Source organism: Carassius auratus, chromosome 13 (assembly GCF_003368295.1).
Source record: "Carassius auratus strain Wakin chromosome 13, ASM336829v1, whole genome shotgun sequence".
Lineage (NCBI taxonomy): Eukaryota > Metazoa > Chordata > Actinopteri > Cypriniformes > Cyprinidae > Carassius > Carassius auratus.
In genome coordinates, this window is record NC_039255.1 from 141,605 (window position 1) to 160,527 (window position 18,923).

The 18,923-nt window shown below is 34.6% G+C and overlaps 1 protein-coding gene across 1 annotated transcript in view; it reads left to right on the forward strand.

The window, feature by feature from the left end:
• The first annotated feature begins 1,222 nt into the window (after positions 1-1,222).
• The window catches only part of LOC113112274 (zinc finger matrin-type protein 4), a 77,637-nt gene continuing 59,936 nt past the window's right edge, over positions 1,223-18,923 (forward strand). The window contains exon 1 of the mRNA XM_026277682.1: positions 1,223-1,566. The gene's annotated coding sequence lies outside the window, so the exon portion shown is untranslated. The remainder of the gene's footprint in view (positions 1,567-18,923) is intronic.

Below are 18,923 nucleotides of genomic sequence, written 5' to 3' on the forward strand. Positions count from 1 at the left end.
AATTTCTTTCTTTTTACAACTTAATTTCAAGCATAAATCATCTCTGTCAAGATTTATTTTGCAATTATGACCAGGTGACAGTATTTTATATAGACTTTAAATACCACAGCTTATATGACTGACAACTTAGGACTTTTAATATAATATATACTCTCATAAAAACACATATTGTGTCTAGTCTTATGCAGTTTGACATTATAATAAAAAGAGTCTGAGAGAGAGAGAATGTGCACAGTTCAACGTGAAATGTAACAAAACGAATAGCATCTGCTTGTGCCAGAATGTGGTCCTACATATGACACTTGAAACAAATGAACAGCGGCATCACCGATTACCAGGCGCTCAGATGAACTGGCTCCCTCTGTCTTCTTTGCGTGTGCATTGGGATGGGATGGAAGTGTCTGGATGCTCCACAAAAGCAGCTGTCATATCTGCTGAGACACTATAATAGGACATTCATTTCTAAGATTCAATGCAGTCTTTGTGTCTAGGAAAAAAAAACGGCAATTCCACGAACAGATTTGTGTGATTAAACAGTGCTGTCTCAATATGGATTTAATAAACTGTGAAGACAGAAACACATTTAGGCCTCTATAATATGCTTCATTTAGAGGAAGACACACTTCTGATTTAGAGTCTGAAAGATGGAAATACCTGTTTATTGGCATATACAAGATTATAATAGCTATACAGTATATACATAACTGTGGGAATAGAATAGAATAGAATAGAATAGAATAGAATAGAATAGAATAGAATAGAATAGAATAGAATAGAATAGTTTTCAGGTGGCAGGGTGAGTTCAGGAAAGGGCATCTGGTAAAATGGGAGATGCCATAACAAGTGTTTCTGTGGAACATTTTTAATTATTAATCAAAATTTTGTAAGTAATGTGAGTGTGACATATAATGTGAATATGCTAATTGGGACTAAAAATTTTATTACTATGGTTTTACGCAACTGTACTCCTTGGAGCACCATGTACTGTAAATACAAAGGTTCACGAATACAAGTACCATGCGATGCATCTGGTATACCAAATGCTGCCATCACTGTACCATGATGGTACCGTCACGCAACAACAAACACCTCAAAAGTAACTCGTTACAGTCACTTCACAAGAAGGACAACCAGAATATCGCAAACCAGCTGTGAGAATGACACGAATAACGCGCGCGCGTCTAATCCATATCTCTGCTAGTAGTATCTCTGGGTTACTGACGTGTGTGCACGCGCTCTTATATCTGTGCGCTCTCGCTTTACGCGCAGTTTGATGGCGTCGCCGCGCACTCCTCTCTGTGTTCTTCGATAATCGCTTATCATCTGACGGTTTATGGACGGCGTGGACCAGATATTATGATAGCACGTTGTCGGGGTTGGTTCTACAACATTTAAGCCAAAGTGTTCTGTGGAAACTGTCACTGCGTGAGCTCCGAACCGAGCCGTGAGAGATAAGAGAAGAAGTTTGCCAGATACAGGTGCGATCTCTCTCTAACTCCAGCTAATGATCACAGACACGGATCTGGACGGCCGGATTCCAGTAGATCATATCAGATCTAGCGCAAGGTGAGCTCAGATACACACTAATATAATGAGCATGTTGGTGAGTTTTCTCAGTGAAGGAGAACCCTGACAGCAACAGTGATGCTCTTTAGAGAAATAGAAGGCACTGGGACTAGTTACACTTTTTACTCAAGTAAATATTTCTCAGCATTTCGGAAGCACATTTTAAGTGTTGAACAACCAAAAGATGTCGAACAATTATTGCACAGTAAAAACGCTCGTTGAAGCAGGTTCGCAGCGGGGCACGGTGTCACATTTACAGTAGATGCCACGATGGGAACATTCTGTTTATTGACACCGAATTAAGATGAATGCATCTTTTGAAATATGACATAATATTTATATTAAAGAAGATACGGCATCTTCCCCAACATACTTAGTAGAAAAAATGGAAACAGCAAAACAATTATGTGACACAAAATTGACGAAAAAATAATTATTTGGCCAACAAACAGTTAAAATTTTCAGTTAAAATCTACCTTTGTTGAATTTAGTTTGTACAATGCACTGAAATATCCTTATTTACAACAGTTTTGAATTTGGTGTTTGAAACCAACATACAGTACTAAACCACTGTTAGAGAGAAAAAAATAAAAACAGACTCTGTCCTAACTTGTAGCAAAAAGTTGTTGAGAAACCTGAGATTGTTAAAATGTAAGTTTCATTGATCTTTATCCATTAATACTCTTATAAGCACCTCCGCAGATTAGAGCTGCCTGTCAGTGTCATGTTACCACAAGAGTGCTGACAACATGTTCATTTAAACAAGATGCAAAACATATGTCGTAACTGTCAACATCAGCCGTCGATTGGTAAGAGCAGTGAGTGAACTTTACCATTTATCACAGGACACTGAATATTCAGGCAGATAGATACTGTTAGAGTGCTGTAAGGTGTGTTTTATGAGCATTTGAAATTAATTGAAAGAATAGAAGCGTGCTGACATCTTCAACCTCTGCCACGTTGATTCATAGTGTTTAGAGTGCACTCTCCTGCCAACATTACACGCACAAGTGTTATTTACAACACACTACATGCTCTCACTCTAACATCTCTGCTTTTAAATTAAATTTATTAGAAGCATGTCCAGTGTGGGTGTTTTACTGAGTTCGGGTCAGAATTCTGTTACAGTCCTGTAGGACCTGCTGTCTGCTGCTTATACCTTCTGTGATCTATTTTCATAAACTTTCACACTGTCTTATGTGGTATTCAAAGATCAGAGGAGCTTTACAGCCAGGGGTGAACTGAGTTATATATGAATTTCATAGATGCTTAGATAGAATCCAACTGTACACTAACTGTATCATCTGCGAAAATAAAAAAATGCACATCACAACACAAAATTCTGTGCGGTTCAGCCATGTTCAAAGCCCTTGGAGAGTACTGATAAACCCAAACCTATCAACACACATTCTATGTTAATATACTACTCTACCAATTTGGTATGTTGCTTTTAATCTGTATACAGGCATTCAGGAATGGTATGATTTATCATGTTTTGCTACTGTTTTATAAAAGTAGTATATTATGGAATGTGAACATCATCCAAAAGTGCAAGCAAGGTCAGTTTTTTTAATTATTATTATTATTATTATTACTTTTAGTATATTTTAAGCTGATAATAGACAGGGATATTAGCTGAAAATATTTCTGTCAAGGGCAGAAATGTTCAGTCCCTGGATTTGTATCACATTTAAAGGAATGCTCTGGGTCATATATAACTGAAGATGTATTGACTGCATGTGTGGAATGCTGTTGATTACCACAAAGTATTTAAGACTCGTCCCTGAGCAACCGTGTGAAAGATAAAACACTTACAATTGAACATTCTTTGTGTTCTCTTTAATCCAGTTGCTTCATAATTATGTACTCCCTCTCTCGTTTCACTTTCCTGGGTCAGGGTTTCAGCTTTTCCTGAGACAAAAAACTAAAAATTAAAAAAAAAAAAAAAACAACAACCATAAAACAATAAGTCATATATACAGTGCAAGAAAATTCACACAAAAAATTAATTTCTGTCATTATTTACTCATCCACAATTTGTTCTAAACCTCTTTGCCGTTTATTATTATTATTATTATTATTATTATTATTATTATTATTATTATTAAAACCACACAAAAAGAGAACTGGAGTACTTTTGAAGAAGATATAAAAAGAAGAAAATATATATTTAGCCTCAGGTGAGTAAGACAATATGTAGATGAGTTTTTTTATTTGTCAGAACACATTTGGAGAAATTTAGCTTTGCATCACATGCTCACCAATGGATCCTCTGAAGTGAATGGGTGCCGTCAGAATGAGAGACCAAACAGCTGACAAAAACATCACAGTTATTCAGAAGAAATTCAGTCCATCAATTAACATCTTGGGAAGTGAAAAGCTGTGTTTGTAATAAATCCCTCAAGACGTTTTTAACTTCAAATCATTGCTTTCAGGCTGAGTCATCTATCCATAATATTGCTTTTTCAGCTGTTTAGACTCTCATTCTGATGGCACCCATTAACTGCAGAAGATCCACTGGTGAGCAAGTTATGCACTGCTAAATTTCTCCAAATCTGTCCAGAACTGCCAATTTCTCTTTAAGAAAAAAGATTAGAATATTTTGTTTTCCCAAAAAAATCTTCTTTCCCAAAAAAATCATTCCACATTAATTGTTATATTTAAAGTTGCAGTAGGTAACTTTTGTAAAAATATATTTTTTACATATTTGTTAAACCTGTCATTATGTCCTGACAGTAGAATATGAGACAGATAATCTGTGAAAAAATCAAGCTCCTCTGGCTCCTCCCAGTGTCCTATTGCCATTTGCAGAAAGTCATCCGCTCCCGGTAAAAAACAACCAATCAGAGCTGCGGTCCGTAACTTTGTTTGTGTTCAAAATGTAGAAAAATGTATATAATAAGTGAGTTCACCATGAATCCATTTTCCAAACTGTGTTTTTAGCTTGTCCTGAATAATTAGGGTACATCATAATAAGTGTTTATATTCGGACTATTTTAGATTGCTTTGGGGGTACCGCGGTGGAGAAACCCAGTACCTTTGTGATTCTTCATAAACAGAGAGAAGTAGTTCCGGCTACGATGTTCTTCTGAAAGACGCAAGCAGTTCTGTTTATTAACCACTAGAGCATCAAAAGTTACCTACCGCAGCTTTAATCATTACAACAATAGCTACATATAATACATAGGAGGACTAGAGATGTGCACATGTTTTCTGAAGGGACAGCGATGACTGTTAATGTAAACAATGATCGCTCATCATTAGCCTATGTGTGACTGCTTTTTGTTGACTTCAACACTCATTATCAACTCTAAAAGGAGTCAGAAGGGGAGCTTTAATTGAACGCTGTTCATTTTAGCTTATAAATACATAATCTTTGGCAGTATTCAGCACATATGAATGTGGTGGACGCATTTGCTGTAGAAGCGCGGACTCACATACCGTAAGCGTTAACTCAGATGAGAGCCTAAAAACACGGCACAAAAATGAATGAAACATATCGCTGCAGCTTCAAACAGGCTACTTTAAAAGTAACTGTTCAAAAACAGGCCGCATTAAAAACGTGAAGCTGAATCTATGGTGCATTCTTATTATGATTATTAGGGTAATCTACCGGAAGCGCAAAAAGAATAGTGCGAGTTTAGCAGTGCGTCATGTATTCATTCAGATAACAGCTGTTATTTTCTTCTTAAGGATATATTTGAGAACTTATTAAGAATTTTTCAAGAATTGCACTTAACAACATTTTTACGAACTTCGTGGAATTTATCTTAAGAAATTTATATCTTAAGAAGATTTTTGTGAATCTGGTCCCTAATCTCTATGTTGTATGGAATGTACAGGTTCATCATATGCTCTGTTCAACAGTCCAGTCTTCTATAATCTGCTTAGTTTTTTGTTTTTTCTGGGTTCAGCTGTATTGTTTAATACTTTACACCTCAGGTGCATGGGGTTTTCTTTAAAGAAGATATATTTGTCCTGTGCCCGCTGTGCTTTATCTCTGGTGAGCAGGGATTCTCTTATAGCTGTGACACCCGTCAGCGCTGAATGATAGATTTGGTACTGGTGCACAGGGGAAGTTTATGGAGCAGATGATTTTGCTGAAATATCCAATACACGAGCCATTGACTCTCCTGTGTAGAGACTCAATAAAAAAAAAAAAAACAGACCTTTAATATGTGTGTGTGCATGTGTGCATGCAGAACCGCAACTTGTTAGTATGTGCAAAACAACATATTTTATTTATATCAACTAGAGGGTTAAAGGATAATTAGGTTAGATAGTTAGGTTAGTTGGTTGTTTCACCACTTGTAAACTAGATCACCGTAACCCATCCCCATGTGTGCTTAAATGAAGTTCAGATAGCAGCAAATGATTTTCCTTGTTTTTTGTTAATATAATAAGTGGAGTCAAAACCCATGTGGCCTCCTTTAAATATTATATTTTTGCCTAATCAACATAATTGCTCCGTCTCAGAGGGAATGATAATGATGTGCCTCTTCCTTTCTTTTCTTGTCTAAGACAGGCTGATCTTCTGACCATGCACTCTAGTTGTGTTTTTTTCTCAACACTGCTCCATGGCAACAGGCATGATGATCCATCAGGGAAAAAAAAAACATGCATCTTTGATATATCTCCAGAACTGCATTAATTGCTTTTCACACTTTAATCATTTACAACCCCCCACATTATCGTTATGAGATATGTTGTTGTAGATGTAGATGAAAAGCCTGTGTAAATGATAGATCTGATCTTTTCTCATTGAGTCTGCAATCCAAGCTTGCACATTAAACAACATCTATTTTAAAACTAATGCTCTCCTATCATGCTGAAAATCTATTCTGTGGCTTCTGACAATGTGTTGGTGTGTAAAAAGGCTTTGGAGATGCTGTTAACCAGAGACATATAAGTGTTTGTCTCTGCTTCAGATGTAAGTTCCTTTAGTAACTAAGATGAACATACTGTTAGAGTACATTTGTGTGTGTGTGTGTGTGTGTGTGTGAGAGAGAGAGAGAGAGAGAGAGAGAGAGAGAGAGAGAGAGAGAGAGAGAGAGAGAGAGAGAGAATAGGTATTGTTAGGGAATTCTAGTTGGTTTCAAGGATGTTTTTGGGGGTTTAGTCGTTTTGGGGGGTTAGTCGTTTTTTGTCTTTATTGTCTCTAATGTCCTTGCTTGTAGGCTAAATGAGATTTTTTGTTACCAATTTGGGCAGAATAATCTATTACAGTACAAGTGATTTTAGAAATATAACTATATATAATAATAATAATAATAATAATATATATAATAAGTAGGTTGTAATGCAATAGTTAAGAATGTAGCTTTTTTTTATCCACTAGGGGGAGTGTAACCAAAAGCTATTACAGTGATTTTAGAACTTATATGATATATATATATATATATATATATATATATATATATATATATATATATATATATATATATATATATATATATATATAATACAAATTATTAAGTTAATGTGACACTGAAGACAATTCAGCTTTGCCATCACAGGGATAAATAACATTTAAGCATATTCAAACAGGAAATAGCTATTTTAATTTGAAATTATATTTCATAATATTGCTGTTTTATTGTATATTTGATCAAATATATGCAGTCCTGGTGATCATAAGAGACTTCTTTCAAAAACATGAAAGTGATCCCATAGTTTATTTTCCAACCCCATATTTTTTATACATTACATTACCATGCATTAATGTCTATTAATCATAATCTAGTGACTTAGATGTTTGAATGAAAGAGACATGATCTTATATAATTGATCGTATATACCTCATTATAACTTAATGAATGCAAACCAAATAGAAAGATTATTCATATCAGATGAATAATAAGTTGGTAAATGAAAATTATTTCACTTTGAGACACATTTGAAGCCACTGTAAAATAGTCTGACCCTACACCAGTTGAATTTTATATCAGTTCATTATGTTAGCATGTTAGTGTTAATGAGATGTTGCTATGCAACCATAAACATCCTACAATCACAATGTACAGTTACAACGTAAAAACGAATTTTCTCCTAATCAATGAAGCCATCTGCACTGTAAAAGACCTGTCATGTGTATGTCATATAAATTAAATTACACTATGATATAAATGATACAGAAGAATTATCTTCAACATGCCACACAATAATATTAATTTATTATCTCCATTATGAAATGGTTCAGATTGAGTTTCACACTTAGTGGCATTAAACAAACCCCAAGTACAAGCAATATTGCAAGCTACTAAATTGCACACATACGGACTATTCAGCTTCTCTGAATTTCATTTAGTTTCAGCAGCGCTTCAAACGTGTCTTTGTGTATTTGAGTTTGAGTCTATAGATACTTGTGCAGCAGTGATATCCACTGGGTTGACGGGTCTGTCTGCTATCTGACTTCTGTCACTTGCATTTCAAATGTCCAATGAGAGCCAGAGCTCATAAGGCTGTGAGTCATAGACCGCATGCTCTGGTGTGAACCAACCAACAGGATAAAATGAATGTGGGTCTGCCTTTGTTACAGGATTTTGTTTGTTCTCTCTCCATCTCGCTCTCTCTCTAATGTTTTGTTTACGCTTTTAATGATATCACTTCAAGGTATGCCATACCATAGCTGCTGGCGGAAAAGGACATCTCTTTGTTCTTGTAGAAATGTGAGCAGCGAATGCTAAAAAGGAATAAATGAATTGAAAGATTGTTAATTTTTACTCACCCTTATGTTGTTTCAGACTTGTATGGTGTTTTTCTCTGTAAAACTGTACAAATGTTACAGAATGTAATAGCAATGAACATCAAAAGTGCCATAAAAATATAATAAATTCAAACCATATACACACCAAAGAAAGGTTTCTTATTGGCATTTATGGTTCCATGAAGAACTTTTAACATCCGTTGAATATTCATTGCACCAAATATACTTTATAGTGGGGAAAGGTACTTCAGATTATTGAAATATTCTTCATATTAAGAAAAAAAAAAGGTTCTTCTTTTGCGTCACTAGTAAAACCCTCTTCTGGAACATTTGCTTATAAGGGTATAAAAATTTTTTTTTAAAAAAATTATATATATATATATATATATATATATATATATATATATATATTAAAAATTTACTTACTCTTGAGCCATCCAAGTTGTAGATGAGTTTGTTTCTTAATTTGAATAGAAATGGAGAAATTTAGCCATATATCACTTGCTCACCATTAGAACCTCTGCAGTGAATGGGTGCCATCAGAATGAGAATCCAAACAGCTGATAAAAAGATCACAATACTTCACAAGTAATCCACATGACTCCAGCCCATCTATTAACATATTGTGAAGTGAAACGCTGCAAGTTTGTAAGAAACAAATTAATCATTAAAACATTTTTAATTTCAAACTGTTGTTTGTGGCTAAAATACAAGTCCTCTAATAATTTATGGATATAGTGAAAAGGTCATCTCAATCGGAGTCAGAATCAGGAGAAAAGTTCATCGATCACGCACCCCTTTTCGAAAACAGTTGAAAACAGTTCTAAACAGATATGATGGTAGATGTAAGGACAACAGGCTGATGGACATTTTACCTTTAGATAGTGTGATTATGGACTCTGTATTTTGGCCAGAAATACCTTGATACCTTGCTTTGATGGATTTTCTTTTTTCTTTTTTTTTTTTCAAACACACTGCTTTTCACTTCACAAGACTGATGGACTGAAGTCGTGTAGATTATTATTATTATTGTGATGTTTTCATCAGTTGTTTGGTCTCTCATTCTGACGGCACCCATTCACTGCAGAGGATCCACTGGTGATGTCATCCTGAATTTCTCCAAATCTGTTACCATTAAGAAACAAACTCATCTACATCTTGGGTGGCCTGAGGGTTAATGCATTTTCAGCAAATTGTCATTTTTTGGGTGAACTGTTGCTTTAAGAGTTTCTAACTTGTATTTTAGGAAAGAAAGGGATTTCTATGGGTTTGGAATGACATGAGGGTGAGTTAATGATAACAGAATAGTTATTTGTTGGTGAACTTTTTCTTTAACCCAGGTACAAGTAAGGGTAACCATGTAAGTGCTAAAACCAATGACATGAAGCTTCAGGTCCTCCCATAATTCTAGCACATGAGGAGCCCGATGCGCCAGTGCCCCAGCAGGAGACACAGTCTTTCTGCTCTCGCTACATCATGGAATGTGTCCTCATATGCTGGTATCCTGTAGGCATAGCTTGTTCATTCCCAAATGCCTTTCCAAGAATTACATAAAAGGGAAATGCAAATTCACAAAATGCCCCGCAGGAAGTGACACACATGACTGTGGTTTTGCATTACAGGCATCTGGCAGTCATATATTTGGCTTTAAAGCATGAAATGAGGAGGGGAAAATGAAGAACTGTGATTGACAGGTTTGCAAACAAGGACAGGGTGCTTCAATGAAGAACAGAAAATGAAATTTTTACTGAAATGCATCTCTGCAGTTATTGCTTCTCAGCTATTTTTGGTCTCATTGCATGCTGACTGATGCCATATTCTCATGATATTGAGTATTATAGCACGTTCAATAAAGACGTGTATAAGGTCATTAAAAAAAAACAGACTGATGTAAAAGGACAGTACACAAGGAACAGTATGTGTGGAAATGAGTGTTGCTGTAATTTTTCTTTAATGATGGCTATAAAAAATAAAGCATGCTCTTGCTTTAATCCTAATTAGGATAAATCCCTAACAATAAATGACCATTCAAATAAAAGCATGTACTAGGCAGATAATACAAAAACTGACTAGTTTGCATTTCCTGAATGAAATACCAGTTCTTGCAAGGTAGCAAAAGTATAGTCTTAAAGGTTTTAGGCTTTGGTTCCTAGATTAAATGCCACATCAGAGCTGCTTTGCTGCTGTCATGACAATCAGTGTGCATCTTGTTTTCTATCAGCTATGCATGTAAATCTATGCATGAAGCAGGTTCTGAGATGGTTAAATAGCTGTAAAATAACTGGCAAAGACCAAATTACAGCATGCAGTGTAAAGAAATGCAGTTTCTTAAAAAGTAAGGATAAAATATGTGGAATCGGTCAGTGTGTGGTACAGGTTTGAGATGCATAAAATTACACAACCACAAAGGCAAAGTTACTTCCTATACTGCATATCTCACTGAAACTATTATTGTTAATATATATACTGTATATATGTGTATATATATATATATATATATATATATATATATATATGTATATATATATATATATATATATGTATGTGTATATATATATATATATATATATATATATATATATATATATATATATATATATATATATATATATATATATATATATACATATATATGTGTATGTATGTATATGTATGTATATATATATGTATTTATATATATATATATATATATATATATATATATATATATATATATATATATATATATATATATATATATATATATTAAAAATAATTAAAAAGTATAAACTTGTTTGAAAGGACATCTCAGATTTAATACCTGTAAAAGCATGATTTAACCCAGTGACCAGAAAAAAACATTTAGCTGTCATTGTATATAAACTAAACCAAGCACTAGGAGGTATCACAGAATATGAACCGTATAATAGAGAAGGTTTTGAGGGGTGTAAACCGTGCTCCTGGAGTCTCATAGGGATAGGAGATTGCATATTCATAACGCATTTTATAACGATAAGAAGCATATTTAGTCAAGTATGCTGTGGTTTTCTTCTATAATATCATGCAAAATGTGCAGAAATAGTTGTCTTGAGATATCTCACCTGTCTCTGACATCCCTCATCAGAAAAGAGACTGCAGGATGCTGTTGTTTAGCCAAACGGTCTCTCTCTCTCTCTCTCTCTCTCTCTCTCTCTATATATATATATATATATATATATATATATATATATATATATATATATCAGTCATTTTGTGCATTTAGTTTTGCTGACCTGTTCACAGGATGGAAATTTAAGGGAATGTGCTCTAATACAGTGGCCAAGTCAGTGAAAGTTAGCAAAATGGCTTACATCGACTTGCTCATATTTGAAGGTTCTATCTCAAGAGACGTGTGGTAGAGAAAGAGCGTGGCATTTTAGAGCGTCCGACTCTTGGTGAACAGAAGTCAGTGTTGATGTGAAAATCAATATTTGTATAATCTAGAGGTTTGAGATTTCATGACCCTCTCAGAAGCACCTGCCTCAGTTTTTCTCAGCTTGTTTCTCTGTCATTATTATACTATTATTATATAAGACTCTAATGAACATACCCTTCAGCTAAAGTGCAAGTAAATGTTTCCTTTTGGGAAATACATGAGTAAACAGGATTTCAGCATTATTGATTGAGAGCATGTATCTAATAAACAGCGGATGTGTGTGTCCTATCATTCCTAGAGAGGGTTTAGCAAGCAGGGCTAATCCTCTGTCATCTTGAAAGTGGGGTAAATAGGCATTTATTCAAAGGCTTTTCTTACGATATCAGCTGCAGCCCACATTTAGCCCCAGACTGTATCCAGAGCCAGAGCATTGTGAAATGAAGCAGAAAACCCTGGAGAGCAGAGGTGCACAAACTGAATAATGGATCCACACACTAGTATCTGTGCTACACACTAACAGTCTGCACAAAACATTAAGTCGCAAGTTTAACAAAGCGGCATTAGCTCTTTTGGTGTCTCTTGCTGTTTGAAAGAGGGTTTCTCATGGCTCTGATTTCTATTTGGACTGACATGCTCCAGCTTTGCTGTTGGGGGTTGTTCATCCAGCTTGGAGGCTTTTGTTGCTGTGCCATCCTCATCTCTCATCTCTGCTAGAAATGGCCAATCTCACAGAGGGCTTCCACTGTGGGCTTAGATTTGGCAGGTATAAGGACAGTGGGATTCTCTTAAAGGTCAAAGACTGTTGACTGTCTGTAGCAGTGATACGTGGGAGACTCGAAGAGAAATGAAGAGGCAAAGTCCCTCTCTGGGTTTGGGCTTTTTTTCAGTCCAGTATGAACTCATGTTCCTGCTCCATTTGAAATGAATACATTTTTACAACAAAGTTGCTTTTTGTAGTTAACATTAGCCCTACTTCAGTTAATATGAACTAACAATGAGCAAAATGTTATTCTCAACATTTACTAATACATTTTCAAGATTATTATTATTTATTTATTTATTACTATGGAATACTATTTCCACCATGGGATAAAAAAAATAAATAAATACAATAATTTGTGTAAATTGTGTAAATTGTAAATTCGGGTCAGGGGGCAAGATTTACTGGGTCAGTACACTGCATCATTAAAGCATATATGATTATTTTTTCTGTACATTTGTATTTTTGAGGTAATGAATGCAGTTTATGTGTTTTGAGGACTTGATGTTTTTGTCCATCTGAGGCATTCTTCTGGGGCTGTCTGTAGTCTGTAAATGAGCTTGTGATGCTAATGTTCTGGTCCATTACCCTCTGAAATGGAAGCATACAGTAGATTACTGCTTGCTGGAGTCCTCAGTTAATACAGCACTGTATCTGACTATGCAAATAGTGAGATGGAATAATCTATATTAGCTCACTGGCTAGGTGGCATTTTCAAACATCTTAATGAGCAGGTGGGTCAGTGCATTGTATTTGTGGCTCTGCAAATGTCACTGCTTTTTGATAGAGTTAGCTGATTTCAATAAGAAAAAAAATATTGCATTTTATATTAACCTAGTGTCTCCTTGATAAGTTACACTAAAATTAAAGCATGCACAAGACTCTAAAAAAAATTATAAACTATAAATATGACAAAGAACATAATTTAACACATACTGCTCCAGGTTTATGAATGTCCCATGACGTATGTCTCATTTCACTGAAAAATATACAAACATTTTAAAAGACAAATTAGACAGATTATATAAATTCTGAATTTGTGATAATAATATGACATCATGTTATCAATAAAAAGGAACTATTTAAAAATGTAATATAATCTAATTACAAGTAATAATTTTTTTTAATTCAGTAAATGCTGTATGAAAATACAAAGAAAATGGAAATGTTTAATTTGACAATTTTATGCAATTAAAAATACATTATTAACATATAAATAAGCTATTTTTCTCTATAATTTCTTTGCCCTTAAAGGATTAGTATACGTAATGTGTTAATTTGTGGATGTGCATCACAGAGCTAGTTCAAGATGCAAATTTGTATTCTGGAAGTGAACTAATAATTTAAAAAGTCTCAGCCAATGACATTAATTTAGAGATCAAGCGGTATATGAACACTACCTGTGTTTCTGTCTCTCCTTGTTTATTCTGATGCGGCAGATAAATACCTCAAATACCTGGACATGGCATTTTAGTGGAGCTGTTATTTCACCACACAGGAGTGATAGAAACAGGCCCACAGTGTTTGTAGCAATATGGGGGACGAGATCACTAAGGGAGAACCGAGGCCAAGATCTCTTTAAGTCTTTTAGCTGATGTATTTTTAATGCTTCCCTCGTGCTGGCGGATGGGTGAAAAAAAAGAAGAAGTGTTCATCAACTTTTTAGGGTCACTTCGAAGAGACGTGGCTGTGGGATTCAGTACCATTTGTGGGGGCCTGAGGATTTCAAGCCTGCCAAAATTAATATAATTTACATATACATTTCTCTACCTTTACATAAGAGTATTTTCCATGTAGAGACTGATGTTCTGCTGGGTGGATATGGGAGACTTCGAAACCAATGATCTTTGATACTGTATGCCCAGTCCATAAAGTTGGAGCACTAAAACATGTAATAGTGCTGATCACCATATTACAAGGAAAGCGGTCAGAATGACTGTCAATGTGTATCTCTTCACTGCAGTTAAAAGCACATTTATTTAAAGAGGCCTATTGATATCAGGTGGTGGAAAACTCATTTACTGTGCCAGCAGATGTTTGCCGCCATTCTCTCGTTTAGCTCTAAAGGTCACTCATGAAGGCTAAGTAGATACAATCATATATCCTGACACTTTTTCCATACCTCAGATCCTTGTATTGGCATTTTTATATTAATTCATATGATTTTCTACAGTTCAGTTAATGAAAAAAGTCAAAGCTGCCTGATACACAGAACTGGACAGACACAAACAGTGCCAGACAAACTGAAACAACAGATTGACTCTGTCTTCACAGTTTTGTTTAATACAGTGATCAAATCATGATATTATTATGCATAACAATATGTGACCTTGGACCACAAAACCAGTCTTAAGTCACTGGGGTATATTTTTATCAATAGCCAAAAAACATTTTATGGCTCAAAATTAGTGATTTTTCTTTTATGCTAAGTAGAGATCATGCTCCATTAAGATATTTGTAAATTTCCTACTGTAAATATATCAGAAGTTAATTAGTAATATGCATTGCTAAGAATTCATTTGGACAACTTTAAAGACGATTTTCTCAGTATTTAGATTTTATTTTGCACTCTCCAGATTTTTAAATGAAAAAATTCAAAAGCTTTCAAATGATGTATACATTTCAATTTTGAGAAATTGACACTTAAGGCTGGTTTTATGGTCCAGGGTCACATACTGTATAGTGAACTTGCATGTGCTTCATAAGCTCGAGTTTTCTGGTCTCTTAGTTTTTTGTTTGTTTTTGCTATAACAACACACAAAGTATATATTTAATTATACTATAGTATATAATAGTGAGCCTTTAAAACAATTTTCTAAAACTAAAACTCAGAAATAAATTAAAGCTAAATAGGGTTATCAGTAAAAATAGACAAGTAAACAATAGCAACAAAGGCACATAACAAAACCAGACAAGAATCTTGTAGCACGATATGAGTAATTTTATTTCACAGTAATGATAATATATCACAATATAACAATTTTTTGCTTTAAATAAGAAAATACCATATAAATTTCATAATTCTTGTCACTATCACAAAAAAAAAAAACTAAAACGATGTCACGATAATGTCACGATCTCTCATACAGTACACAACCTGTTTACTGTACAAACAAAATGTTATTGTTTACAATAAAATATCTTGGTTGGTAGACTTAGGCTTTCAACATAACATGTTATCTACTAGCATGTACTGTATGCTCATATAAAGTTTTATAAAGTGTAAACCAGTATATCACCCACCCACACACACACACTATATAACTGTTTATAATACAAAAAAAAAAACTGAAACACTGACTTGTAATATTTGGTGCATCCACAAAACATTTCATAGACCACATTTTATGGAGTTTAAAAAAAATATATTATTATTTAAACTTAACAATAATAAAATGGACTAATTAGGAATCCAAATTGAAACAAATCCAAAGTTATATTTTAAAACCTGACCTTAAAAAAAATGTGAGCAGGTGTGACCATGTTGTTAAAAAGCTACTGAAGCCCACCTGCAGTGAAGATAAATGAAATGTTTCTTACTTTGTTGGACCTACATGTTCTTCTGAAGAGCAAATGCTCTCTGATTAAAGCGATGCATGAACTTTTGCATCTACAAAGGAAGGTGGCCCATTTTCCTCCCATTATTCACCACTGCCTTTTCCTCTGTAGAAAACCACACTTTATCAAGAAAACAAGTGTGGTTGTCCTCTGTCTGACAGTTGCATGAGGTGAGATGTAAGGAGCGAGAGAGAGAGCTGTAGTGGAGGAATATTAAGCTGTTGGTGGTTTCACCGCGTGACAGAAACAGGGCAACATCAGCATGTACTGTATTGTATGTCATGATAGCATGACCTCCACACAGTCACATTCAGCTGTCAGGAGGCAGATGGAAGAGGGAGGTAGAATGAAGAGGAGGACTCTGAGTGAGATGAGTGAACTGCTCTAGACACATGCGTCACGTCCCACAGACGGGAATCAGCACGAAACGAAATCAAGCATCTCTGATGTGTGGTACCTTTACACTTATGCAAGCAAATGTGGACACAGTCTGGAAAGAAACATCTTGTGGGCTGTTTTGTGAGAGTATTGTATTTGTGCCCATGTAATCATGAAATTGTGAGATGATTTACTAACTACAGCTATACGAGTGCTTCTATCTATCTATCTATCTATCTATCTATCTATCTATCTATCTGTAACATTATTCTACTACACTTTTAAACTTAAGTACTTTGCTTTTCCAGTTAAAAATGACAGAATGCGTCAGCCTGTTGGCTACCTAATTATATTTTGTTAATAAAGCTTTCAAAATAATACATAATCCTGCTCAGGACATCCTAGCATTGTGGTGGTAAGGTTTTGCTTTTTGCAAATGGTGTGCTTCAGTCAGATCCCTATCTTGCTGCAGGAAATGTTTAGTAGATCAAAGAACTTTCTAGAGCTTGAATTCATGTTCACAGTATAGGCTATCAATTTAGTAAGTAGTGGAATGTGACAGTGCTGTAGATTCCTCTCTCATGTGAACAAACTGGTTCAGACTCACATCAGTGATAGCATTATTAAGCAAAGGAATATTGCACCTCTGTAAAGCAACAGCTTAACATGTGCACAGTTAGACATTTTCTATAATAGCTTTCAGTCGTATCCCACACCTAAAAGATGTGTAGACTTCATTCCTTTCGTGGTCATTTCCTTGAGAGAAAGGCACAGATAAATGCATAAAAAAAAAAAAAAAAAAACCTTTAAAGGGCTCTGTGTCATTCTAAGAAAATAAAAATGTAAGCATATTAAATTAGACTGCCACCGAGGCGCTGTGAGAGATCACTGAAGTGTCACAATACAATTATAATCACAGAAAATTAAATTGTGTGAAACAGGTTTTGTGTCTGAATGCACACGGAGGGCTTGTTTTTGGTGCTCAGATAGAAAGAAGTCTTTAACAAGACCGCAGAGTGAATCAGAAAGGAACTTTATTATGCCACAGGATCATTTTCCTTCCCGATTATTTTAATCAAGATTCTAACAATCAGCATCTCAGTAGAGAAAAACTTCCACGAAGCAAAAGCGAATGTTCAGTCATTAGTCTCCCATAGCCAAGCGTTTGACTACTGGCCAAATCCAGTTCATTTTGCAGTTTGAACCATTAATATAGAAAGAGCCCACGTGACTGACAACTGACCAAACACAGTATGTTATTTAAGGACACCTGAATCCGAAACTAAAAGTTGAATACAGTATATGTGTGTGCTAAATCTGATCTCATATAGTTGCTGCTAAGTGACTCAAACAGCACTCTTGAGGGAGCAATTCGATAAGAATGTATTGTGCTTGCTGATAAATGTTGTTTATTTGCACACATTGTCTGTATTATTTTACAACCAGATAAACTCAAGGATTTATGAAAAACAAGTACAAATTTGGTGCTGAACACAGTTTGCAAATGATGTTATAGCTCACAGGTTGATTCCTAATGCTGCTGTAGGTTGTGAAGGATGAAACAGACACCTCAATCACCACATACTGTATGCACTGTCAAAACTGTACTTGACTAAACTGTGTCTGGATTATATATACTGTACATTATAATATAATTATTTTTCCAAATAGCTTTTTACTTTAATATTTTGACGTAGATGTTTATATTTTCAGTGTTCGTTTTAATATTTTTGTAAAGTAATTTTATGAGCTTTTGTCATTTTTATTATTTTTTCATCTTTATAAATATTAGTGTTTGTGATACATTTTACATTTCCATTGTAGTTTTTGTTTAGCAGTTATTTTAGTGCTTCTACTTAAACTTCTTCCAGTCATATTTTATATTAAGTTTAATTAAGTTTTTCATCTAAAATGTATTATTTAATTTCAGCGTTATTTTAATTAACAAAATGTTTAAATAGTTTTGGTTTTAGTTAACAATAATAAATGTGTTCTGGAATTTTAATCTTAGGTAAATATCAATTTGAATATCCATTTTTCATGCATACATTATAATGCTGTAATGTAATACTAATGATTTGTTATCATTTTAAATTGTAAAGTCCTATTATTTAGAAAAAAATACTATAGAATATAATATAGGCTATTTCATGAAAAAAGTTCAAATGTTATCAAATTACATTTGCATTAAAACGACAAAAGTAATAGCCTGATGTAATAAGCATAGTCAAATAAATTCAACAGTATACAGAAGCTCCACTATATACTCAGCTGTCATAATAAAGACAATCTGATATCTGATTGTGTGCTCCGTGTTCCTTCGGTGCCTGGTTATTTTGGCCTATATCTGAGATTCTCGGGCACTCTGAGTCATTGGTGTCAGGCTGATGTGTACCCATCAGTCCTTGTGCACTAACTGTACCTGAACTCCTCAGCTCTTCAAGAATCAAGATTAGACCACAGTTGAATTTCACAAGTGCAACACTATGAATTATTTATTCTGCACATCAGAATCGCCCTCACTCACAGATGGCAAAAGAGCGATGCTGAATTCTCACGAC